Source organism: Alexandromys fortis, unplaced genomic scaffold (genome assembly GCF_014885135.2).
Source record: "Alexandromys fortis isolate MF-2015 unplaced genomic scaffold, M_Fortis_MF-2015_v1.1 scaffold_189, whole genome shotgun sequence".
NCBI classification, from domain to species: Eukaryota; Metazoa; Chordata; class Mammalia; order Rodentia; family Cricetidae; genus Alexandromys; species Alexandromys fortis.
Window position 1 is genome coordinate 1,544,722 of NW_026068081.1, and position 12,143 is coordinate 1,556,864.

Below are 12,143 nucleotides of genomic sequence, written 5' to 3' on the forward strand. Positions count from 1 at the left end.
GAGAGAGAGAGAGAGAGAGAGAGAGAGAGAGAGAGAGAGAGAAGAGCGCTAGGGCCAAGCACCCTGGAAGGGGAAGCAGGAGGGTCATTAATTCAAGGTCATTTTGTGCTATATAGGGAGTTCCAAGGCAGTTTCAGCTACGTGGTGACCCTTTCTCAAACCAAAACAATCGATCAATCAATCAAACAAACAAACAAACAAAATATACCGTTTTCTGGATGTAGCTCAGCAATAAAGAGGCTTGACTATATTTTGTAAAGACGCTGAATTCACTGGGGACTCTTCCTGGATATCCAGTTGCTGCCCTGTGTTGTGGAGATCCTGCATCCCTGGGTCCAGATGACTGACCCCACCCCAGTCGCCAAAGATCACAGATGAGGGGGATGTTAAGGTGAGCAAACACAGCTTCCAGGATGAGATTTTTTCCCCTTGTTTCTTTTTTCACTCTTTTTCTCTTAAATTTTATTTTATTTTATTTTGGGTGGGGAGGGGATGAGTAAGATCTGGAGGCACACATAATGTAAAATACACAAAGAATGAATTAAAAAAAAAACACTGAATTCTACCCGAGTACTAAAAAGGTAGCACAACTATTTTTAGAACAAATTTTTACAAGATATTTATATCAAAACTTAAAAATTACCTTCAAAGTAAGGAAGAGAAAATTGAACAGAGTTGGCAAAAGCTTTTACTAAACATTCTTGGATAAGATTTCTTTGTCCAAAGCACAATTGTAGTCACTAATAAAATATCACATAGTTAAACTGGGTGGTGGTGGCACACACCTTTAATCCCAGAACTCCAGGTGCAGACCTCTGAATTCAGGGCCAGTTTGGTCTACAGAGCTAGTTCCAGCACAGTCAGAGCTGTTACACTGAGAAAACCAAAACAACAAAACAAAAGAAAAGAAATATACCACACAGTCCACACATAGATAGACAATTGAATCAGTGCTGGTCCTCTACCAAACACTAGACCTCAGAAGTTGTGGAAGTCAGAAGAGTTAGAAAAAAATTCCAGACATATACTTGAATACACTACCAGCTTTGCATAGAAACGCTTGGCTGGACCAAGAAACCTAACCTATCCCAGTTATGTATAGTATACGAACTGTCTCGTAGCTGGTAGCTTCATGAGTATCTCCTGCTAATGCTATCTAGAAGCAGCCCTCTCACACACACCTCTTTTAGACCACAAACCAGCCTTTTAGGTGCAAAACCATACAACCACACAGGACCTGTCACTTCCAAGATCCCAGACTTGATTTAATACTCTACCACCACCTTAAAAGCTTAGTAATGTTATCTTTCAACTTCTGCTTTGTAAAAGACTTCAATGGGGACAGTGGATTATACACATAAACAGAAAAAATGTGTAACACCAAGGAAAAAAGGTTTTTTCTTGTTTTGTAAAAAAAAAAAAAATTGGGGGGGGGGGGCTGAAGTGGAGCTTAGTGTAGAACACTTGCCTAGCATGCACAAGCCCTGATTTGAACCCCTGTGCCACATAAAACCAGGCACAGTGGCACGTGCCTGTAATATCAAACCTGAGGAACTGGAGGCCAGAAGTTTAAGGCTATCCTCATCAGCACAGAAATATCAAGGCAGCCTGAAAGATATGATACCCTGTTTCAAAAACAGATTTTTTTTTAATGAAAACATAACTCAATAGTTAAGAGCACTTGCTTCTCTTCCCAAGGTCCTGGATGTGATTCCCAACATCTACATGAACTCTAGTTCCAAAGGATCTGACATCTTCTGGCCTCTATGGGTACCAGGAATGCATGTGATACATAATCATACAGGCAAAACATTCATATGCATAAAATATTTTTTAAATGTTGGCATACATACCATTTATATGTAGATATAGAAATTATGCAAAATGGTATTAAACCATACATTCTAAATATCTTATTGTTCAATGTATTGGATTATTTCAGATAACCATATCACTAAATGTAAATACTGTTTTTATTTTAATAAGCAAGTTAGTGTGCTGATTTTTCTAAACATAAAAATAATATTAACCCATGTTGTGTGGCAAAACTTTTCTGGGGTTACACAGATCTACTTACCCCAGATAGGGAGCCCATGACAGAACTAAGGTATGGATACCACTGAAGTCCAGCTTGGTGAACCAATTGGCTTTTTTGGTGGTGGGGGGGGAGGTTTACTTACAGAGTACAGTGAGTAGAAATGTCTCAAACAAGCTGCATCACCAAGGCCCACCTCAGCATGGGTGACAGCTCAGAAATCTGGGAACCTGGAGCACACTCAACAGCCTCCAAGCAACTCAACAGGTTATCCTTTCCAGTTGCCTCAGTTGGTCTAAACCCCTTCCAGGCAGCTCAGATGATTGCTGCTTCTTCTGGGCAGCAGTCTGATCTCAGAGTCTTCTTTGCAGCTTGACTTACCTAAGAGGGACTTCTTCTACCGTTTATTCTTTTCCTGAGGAGCCTAGTAATTCTAGACAGTTTCAGGGACTTCTTTTTTTGTTTGTTTGTTTGGTTGGTTGGTTTTTCGAGACAGGGTTTCTTTGTGGCTTTGGAGCCTGTCCTGGAACTAGCTCTGTAGACCAGGCTGGTCTCGAACTCACAGAGATCCGCCTGCCTCTGCCTCCCGAGTGCTGGGATTAAAGGCATGAGCCACCATCACCAGGCTTTTCAGGGACTTCTTAAAGATTTTTTGGTGTTTTTTGTTGTTGTTTTGCTGTTGTTTTGTTATTTACCTATTTAACTTCTTCTTTAAAAGCTTTCCTCCAGCATGGAATTTTTCAATCTTAGAGAAAACTATTATACAACAGCTCATGGGGAAGATATTTGGCAAAACAAAAATATGCAAAAAGGTAAAAATTCTACCACTGCCCAATGATAATCATTGCTAACAACTTGGTAGATAGATATTTTGAGGCTTTCTGTAATTATATATACGAAATATTTATTATAAATACAAATTTAAATGAATAAGGGGGCATAGTCTACAGTCATTTATTATTATTATTTTGTTTCTTTCTGACTTTTATGAAAAATAGATTCTTCTCTCATATAATACATCCCAACCACAGCTATCCCATTCTTGGGCATATGCCCAAAGGATGTTCCATAAGTGAAGTCACCAAGAACTCGAAAGACAAACATGATCAGTGTCAAGCCCAATTGTCTTCAGAATGGTGTCATCCAGCAACTGATGGGAGCAGATACAGAGACCCACAGCAAAACACTAGGTGGAGCTAGAGCAACTCTAAGGATGAGAGCAAGAGAGGACTAAAGGAACAAGAAGGGTTGTGGATGCCATGAGAACATGGCCCACAGAATCAACTAAGTAGGGCTCAGAGGGCTTACAGAGACTGAAGCAACACACACGGAGCCTGCATGGGTCTACGTTAGGTCCTCTGCATATACCTATGGTTGTGAAGTTTGGTGTTCTCTTAGTTGACTTAGACTCTTTTGTCTGTACTTGGGACCCTTTTCCTCCTATCAGGTTGCCTCTTCCAGCCTTGATATGAGGGTTTGTGTCTAATTTTTATTGTAATTTGTTAGGCTGTGTTTGATGGATAACCCTAAAAGGCCTGATCTCCTTTTTTTTTTTTTAAGGGAAATGGGGAGAGTAGATCTGGGGAAGATGGGAGTAGAACTAGGAGGCGTGGAAGGAAAGGAAACTATGATAGGGACGATTATTAATTGGCTGTGTCTTCATGGGTATAATTACCTTCCTTGGGTTGGAGTTTTCCTCCTAGTACCTTTTGTAGGGCTGGATTTGTAGAGAGAGATTATTTAAATTTGGCTTTATCATGGAATATCTTACTTTCTCCATCTATGGTGATTGAAAGTTTTGCTGGGGATAGTAATCTGGACTGGCACCTGTGGTCTCAGAGTCTGCAGCATATCTGCTCAAACCATTCTGGCTTTTGGAGTATCTATTGAGAAGTTAAATGTAACTCGAATAGCTCTACTTTTATATGTTAATTGGTCTTTTTTTCCCATGCAATTATAATAGCTCTACTTTTATATGTCAATTGCTCTTTTCATCATGCAGCTTTTAACATGCTTTGTTCTGAATGTTTAGTGATTTGATTATTATGTGGCGAGGGGACTTTCTTTTCTGGTCCAGTCCATTTGGTGTTGTTTGCTTCTTGTACCTTTATAGGCATTCCTCCTTTTTTGTTTTGTTTTGTTATGTTTTTTGAGACAAGGTTTCTCTGTATAGCTTTGGAGTCTGTCCTGGAAATTGCTTTGTAGACCAAGCTGAGATTAAAAACACGCGTCATCACCACCACCTGGCTTGGCACGCCCTTCTTTAGATTAAGAAGATTTTCCTTCCAAGTACTAACCTGGCCGGACCCTGCTTAGCTTCCAAGATTAGACGAGACTGGGCACGTTAGCCTGGCAGTGGTGGTGGTGGCACACGCCTTTAATCCCAGCACTCAGAAGGCAGGGGCAGACAGATCTCTGTGAGTTCGAGACCAGACTGGTCTACAAGAGCTAGTTCCAGGACAGGCTCCAAAGCTACAGAGAAACCCTCTCTTGAAAAGCAAGCAAACAAACAAACAAAAAGATTTTTCTCTATAATTTTGTTGACAAGATTTTCAGGGTCTCCTATTATTCTTAGGTTTGGTCTTTTCATAGTATCCCAGATTTCCTGGATGTTTTGAGTCAAGAATTATTTAGGTTTAATATTTTCTTTGACAATGGTATTCATTTCTTCTATGGTATTGTCAATGCCTGAGATTCTCTATTCCATCTCTTGTATTCTGTTGACAAAGCTTGCCTCTGACCCATTCCAATTCCTAAATTTTTCATTTTCAGAATTCCTTCCGTTTGTGTTTTCTTTATTTTCAGGTATTGAAACACTTTATTCATTTCCTTTGACTGTTTTTTTCTTGGCTTTCTTTAAGGGATTTATTCATTCCCTCCAGTTGTTTGTGTTTTCCTGGATTTTTAATGATATTTATTCATTTCCTCTTTAAAGACCTCTAACATCTTCATATAACTGGCTTTAAGGTCTTTTTCTTGTGCTTCAGTAGTAGGATAGCTGGGCTCTGGTGGAGATGTATTGTCCTGGCTATTATTGCGTTCTTATGCTGGCATCTGGGTTTGCGGTGATTAATGGTCTAGGTGGTTTGGGGTGATTATAGGTTCTGGGTTTATCTTTGTTGGGAGGGTGTTTTTTCCCTTGGTTTCTGTTTCCTCTCTGTGTTTTCAGAGAGTGTGGTGGCTGTGTGTTGATTGTTTTACCAACCTGCTCAGCTGGTGTGTTCACAGGGAGTATTTGTTGGTTGGTGTTGGAGGCTGGGGGAAGGGGAGGCTTTGTGAGGGATCCACAGGAGGCATTTACCAGTGAGAAGGGAGGCTGCAGCTCTTGTAGCACTAAGGACAACCCTGAGGATTGGTTCTTGGGGAACAGAGTGTGAAGAAGGTTCATGGGCAGCCTAACTATCTTCTGGCAGGTGTGGCCTGTGGTTGAACAGGGGGTGTCCACCCAAGTTGGAGGCTGGGACACAGCAATGATCAGAGGAAGGTGGCCCAGCAAGGGATGGTCTGAGGAATGCACAGGGCGTGTGGAAAGGGGGGGGAGGGGAGGCTGCTGCTGGTGTCTATTGCAGTGCTAGGGAGGACCCTGAGGATTGGATCTGGGGAAACAGAGAGAGTGGAGAAGATTATGGCCAGCCTACCTGATCTGGCAGGCGTGACCTGCCTCGCCTCTCATTGTTTCTAAAACAACAGGTCTTGTATATAATTCCTTTGCAAATTTCTCGCTTTCTTTTTAACCGAAGTAATTTCATCCAGTGAAAAACACGGGCTGTTTCCAGATTTTCAATTTTTACAAATGCTACAATGAGCTTTTGGTTAAATGTGTTCTCGTAAGGGTTTATCTTTGGTCTCTTGCTGGGTTATTTCTTTAGAATAAGCTACTTGATGTATAATGGTTAAATTTATATCTTACAATGCAAGGAACTGGCTCTAATGCTTTAAGAATCTTCTAAACTTATTAAGGATCATTTTCTTTTCCTTCTCAGGAAGCCTTCCCTAGGAACCATAAGAACTGTAGTTTACTTCTTCTATAGAGATAACACAAAATGTTCTCTCCTTCCCAAGAAAGTACTCTCTCCATTTCCTGGACGTACTAAGTGTTAGAAATTTTTCAGATTAACAAAAGAACATTAGAAGATACTTCAAAGAAATTAATGTCACATATGACTTAATGCCTTAATACATATTATAAAATAACCCTCCAAAACATAGCAGCAACTGAAACTGTCAGTAACAATGGTTGTCCTTGTTCACAGAATTTCAACAGCATGCACTAAACTTAGCAAACGTATTTCATGCAAAGTCTTATTATCTCAACCTTCTAGTTTACCCTTATGAGTACTTGGGAAGTTGAGATTTCTATATAATTTTTTATGACACTTGCCAATTATTCCACTACTATTTTATGTTCTTATTGACTGGTGAGAGCTGTATATATAGTAAGACTATTAACATAGATTTGCCATTCTTATTTTACTTATGTTAGTCTTTGCTTTTCAAATTTTAAAGTTTTTATGAAGTCCAATCTATAATCTTCCTTTTTTGTTTTTGTTAAAAGAACAATCCACATGCTTCCCTTATGAATGTGTATCTATATGTTATTCTGTAATTTAATGGTTTTATTTAAGCATATATTTTAATCTTTATTTGGGCACAAAATGTTAAATGACTGGAATTGGGGCTATTTGGAGGGCAAGGTGGAAACCTAGTGCAAGGGAAGCTCCATGGAATCCACAAGCGTACCCCAGAAAAGACTCCTAGGAATGAGTGACACAGAGCCTGAACCAGCCGTCTTCTGAAACCAGGCAAGGCCTCAAGTGGAGGGATTGAGACACCAATCCAGCTATTAAACCTTCAACCTATGCTTTGTCCTGAGTGCAGAATGTTCTGGGGGCAGAGACTAACAGAACCCTCATCAAAGAGACCAGAGAGACTTCATCCAGCAACTGATGAGTCCTGTGGAGGAAGGAGAGGATAGATCTGAGGAACCAGAGTGGTCAGGGACACCACCATCATGGCCTACAGAATCAACTGACTGGGACTCTTGAGGCTCACAGAGATCAGGGAGCCTGTTAAAGTCTGGCCTATGTTCTCTGAATATGTTATAGCTGAGTTCCTTGGTGTTCTTGTGAGACTCCTAACAGCGGCAGCTGGGCTGTCTCTGACTCTTTGCCTGCTTACAGGGTCCTTTTCCTCCTACTTGGTTACTTTATCCAGCCTAGATTTGGTAGTATATATGCCTGGTCACATTATGGCATGCTCGGTTGATGTCCCTGGGAGGAGGCCTGCTCTTTTCAGAGGGGAGACAGAGGAAGGGTGGATCTGGGGGAGATGGGAGGTGCAAGAGAAGACTTCCGGGAGGGAAGGAAGGGAAAACTGCAATTGGGTTGCAATATATGATAGAATAATGAAAAGAAATATAAAAAGATGTGAAATAAGGTTCTTCTAATTAAGTTTCCCTAATATTCTGACACCCTTTTTAAAAATATTTATTTATTTATTATGTATACAATATTCTGTCTGTGTGTATCTCTGCAGGCCAGAAGAGGGCACCAGACCCCATTACAGATGGTTGTGAGCCACCATGTGGTTGCTGGGAATTGAACTCAGGACCTTTGGAAGGGCAGGCAATGCTCTTAACCACTGAGCCATCTCTCCAGCCCCTCTGACACCCTTTTTAAAGAAGAAAAATATACTGCTCTTAACTTTCTAGAACATATGGCCTCAATGTAGTAATCATTTATTACTACTATGACCATCTATCTTTATGATATTATTATGCCAACTTTCAGGAATCTAGATCCTACTAAAATTCAACTTCCTTGGACTATACTAATCTATCTTTAAGTTCTGCTTAGCAGAAAGAGTTCTTCCAGATGTGTCTTGGAGATGTATGTAGAATGCCATCTACTCTACGTCACATGCTCTGAATATATCTCAAAGGCCAGTGCTTGGGATGCCATACAATTTCCTGACAGAAGTTTCAGTAGTTTTGAAGAACTTCCTGCTCCTTGATTGTCCCTGAATAAACTCAGAAATGTTCATTTCACAAAGTCTAGTAATAGAAATGACATGAACACTTTGGCAGAAATACCTTCAAGTTGCTGAATAAAGAATCAATTATTTTAGAGTGGAAAGCCCCCCGCACTGTTAAAGAAACCAGCCGATTACTGGAGAGCCCCTAGTTTTCCACTCCAACAGCTTTTATAAAGAAGGAAGGTTTGTTTTTTTGATCTCAGAGACCCACATGTCATATAGACTATGGGAAACCGAAAGTCTTCAGGGCACATGAGGTAGAGATATTGGTAGCATTGGCAAGCTGGTGGCATGTATCACCTTTTACAAGATCAACTTCAACAACTCTCCCCCAGGGTACTTTCAGAAAGCCAGCAGCAGGCATGACCACTCAAAAAGAACCAGAGTTTTGGCCAAACTGTTAACCTTAACTTTACTAAATCATACATTTTGGTCAGTGAACAGGCTGCCAAAACCAAAACTGTCCAAGCTGATGTGGTGTGGTTGGGCTACTCTAAAGTTCAGGGGAAAACTTCCAGAGTAGTCTGTCATCATAAGGGTCAACTTCTGTATGGAAGTACAGAGAAGAGGATTCGTGGTGTTTTTCAGAAGGGAATCATGTCCTAGTGCCTTGAAGCAACATCGAAGGTTCACTAAATTTCCATAAATGCTTACAGCAAGAAGAGAAAGAAAAAGAAAGTTTGTAGCCTTTCGCATGCAGTCACACGATGGCAATAAATAAAATCACCACTTACGTCTGCTTTTATTCTTACCTACTTTATCCTAACATGCTCCTGAGTTATTAAAACCAAATACCAATTCAATAGAAAGATCCTTTTAATTACATTTCCTACAAAATGTATGACCTTACCCTTGAACTTATTTTTGGCTCAAGTATTTAGTTCTGGAAGGTAATAGGTTACGACATGTTACTTTGAAGTCCTTTAAAGTTCCTTTGATACATCAGACACCACAAGCAAAAGATACTAGACAAATCAGAAAACTCTATTTTAACAAACAGGAAGAATGTTATTTGTAGAGTTTTTTTTTTTTAAGCTCCACATCTAACATAAATTAGATCAACAAGCAGATGTCCTATCATATACCACAAAATGCCAGGGAATCACCAGGAAATCACAGATACTGCCTCACCCCATGAGATCCCAACAACTAAAATATTATAGCCAGGTAGCATCAGATAGGATTATAATAACCCGATAATTAGATCAGAAAAACATGCATAGCTGATGTCCAGGGTATACTTAATAGAGAAAGAAAAGAAAATGAGAGGATGGATAATATTTCAAGGAGTCTTCAATTTGTCTAAAGAGAAGGATCCATACACAGGCTCTGCTCTTCTGCCACAGTCAGCTGGAAAGATATCCTCGCAAATCCCCACTCACACACACTTGTGGAGCACACAATTAGACCAAAGAAAGCATAAGTTCAACAAATACTTAATAGTGTTTATGTGCCATGTACCATTAAAAGGGTGTAGAAGCATAATGCTCCTACAATTGTGGTCCTGTTAAAGTTTAAAGTACAGTGAATGTAGACATATTGAGCACATACTTACAGTTAACCTGATCACACTACTATGACTCAAAAGGACAGGATAGTCCTAGAAGGGCCAATGACTCATGATGTAGCAGAGGCTGGTTACGAACACCTGCCTCTGGCCACCAAATGCCTGGATTACAGGTATGTGCCACCATGTCAGATTCCCTTAGCAATTTCGAAGTATAAAATGCACTGAACTTATTCCTCCAATTTAACTGAAATATTGTATCCTTCAACTAACTTCTCCCCTGACGTATAAGAGTGATTTCAAGATGTTACCATATATCAGCTTCTTGAAACCTTTAGCCAGAATGTTACCATATATCAGCTTCTTGAAACCTTTAGCCAGGACTTTACCATATATCAGCTTTTTGAAACCTTTAGCCAGGATGTTACCATATATCAGCTTCTTGAAACCTTTAGCCAGCTCCACCATGCCACTGTGTTCCACAGGTGCCCACAGCTTTGTGCACTCACTCCCGAGAAGGGAATCTTAGAAACACTCACAGAAGGTGAAGACAAGCTGTGCTTAGAGACCCTGTCTCTAAAGCCTTTGTTAAAATACTGCTAATCTTGCCCTTTCTTGATATAGTAAGATATGGGGCTAGCAATATAGGTCAGCACTTAAGAGTGCCTACTGTTCTCGCAAAGGGTCAAGTTCAGTTCCTAGCAGCCACAATGGTGGCTCACAACCACCCATAACTCCAGCTCCAAGGGATCCAACACCCTCTTCTGGACTCTGAGGACAATAGCATCGTCCCCTACATGTACCATCTCACACACACTATTCTCAAAAGTAATGAAAAAAATCTTTAAAAATATAGAAAGATGAGTTCTTGCTAGCCAAATTTTCAAAAAAGTAGTTAATGTGTTAAGGAAAAATTAAAACAGGGTGTTTCTGGGTTTTTTTTTTTTTTTTTTTTTTTTGATGCTGTGGCTGTCCTGGGATCCACTGCGTAGACCAGGCTGGTCTCCAACTCACGGGTGCTGGGATTACAGGTGTCAGCCACCACACATGGCAAGAAAAAAATATTTTAAATAAACAGCAAGATGGTGATTATCTCTGGTGGTGAAAGCATGGGACGTGAGGAGGAACACATAAGGCCTTCTAACGTTTGGAACACGTTCTAAGCTAGTACAGTACCTCATACATACAATTTCAGCACTCACTCAGGAGGCTGAGGCAGGGGTAATATCACAAGTTTGAGGTCATCCTGGCATCCTATTGATAATTCAAAACACAGAGACAGAGACAGAGAAACACACACACACACACAGATTTCTTAAGCTGTATGATGAATATACTTGCTTATGCTATTTTGTATCATATATTTAAGAAAAATAAAGCAAAAAAGAAAGAAGTGATATACCTGGAAAACTATGTATTAAAAAGAAAATACAGCATACTCTTCTATTGGAAGGGTTTTCCCCAGCAACACTCCAAACCCCAAATCCCCTACATGAATTAGATGAAATCAAAATTTAAAATACCTGACAGCTGGTACATACTTGCAATCCTAGCAATTAAGAGACTGAGGAGGAACTCAACTTCTAGGACATCCTAGAATACACAGTAACAACCTGTCTCAAAATAGTATTTTTAAATATTTGTATAACAAAATATAACAAACAAACTTAAAAGACTCCAGAGAAGCAAACGAAGATTTGCATTACATGAGAAAAAGATTAATACTTTACATGCCTGAACAAATCCCCTTCCTATAAATCAATGAGGAAAAGATAACCCATCATAAAACGTCAGCTAAGAATATCAAGTTCTGGTGGGTAGCCAAGTAATGCCTTTGAATGCTAAGAGAAGTTTATGGGGCCCCACTGACAAAAAACTAGAGAAGAGGTAGCCTACATCTGGCGTTGAGCTCTTTATGGATAGCCTATGGTATTTGGGAAAGGAACTGTCTCAATGTTATAAGGTAACTCCATTTAAGCTTTTATATACATTTAGAAAGTTTCTATGTTAATAGGTTTCCATTTGGCTTCTTCAAAGGTCTTTGGTGCTAGTTATTCCTCCATCCTCCCTATCCTACTATGTCCTCACACCCACAACCTTAGTTAGCCCTTCCTGTACCTTTTCCCTTCATACTATCTACATTTTATATTCTGTCCCTCAATATTCCTCTTTGCCGGGCGGTGGTGGCGCACGCCTTTAATCCCAGCACTAGGGAGGCAGAGACAGGCGGATCTCTGTGAGTTCGAGCCAGCCTGGTCTACAAGAGCTAGTTCCAGGACAGGAACCAAAAGCTACGGAGAAACTCTGTCTCAAAAAATCAAAAAAAAAAAAGGGCTGGAGAGATGGCTCAGTGGTTAAGAGCACTGACTGCTCTTCCAGAGGACCCGGGTTCAATTCCCAGCACCCACATGGCAGCTCATAACTGTCTGAAGATCCAGTTGTAGGGGATCTGACACCTTCATACCAATGCACATAAAAAATTAAATAAACTTAAAAAAAATAAAAAAAATTCCTCTTTCATGGACCCTCTCTAGTTTCCTGACATATATGGGTACTCCAATATAAACA

At 40.1% G+C, this 12,143-nt stretch overlaps 1 long non-coding RNA gene across 1 annotated transcript in view; it reads right to left on the bottom strand.

Annotated features, from left to right (window-relative positions):
• The window catches only part of LOC126488458 (uncharacterized), a 197,382-nt gene that overhangs the window by 162,506 nt on the left and 22,733 nt on the right, over nucleotides 1-12,143 (bottom strand). The gene's annotated exons all lie outside the window — the stretch shown is intronic.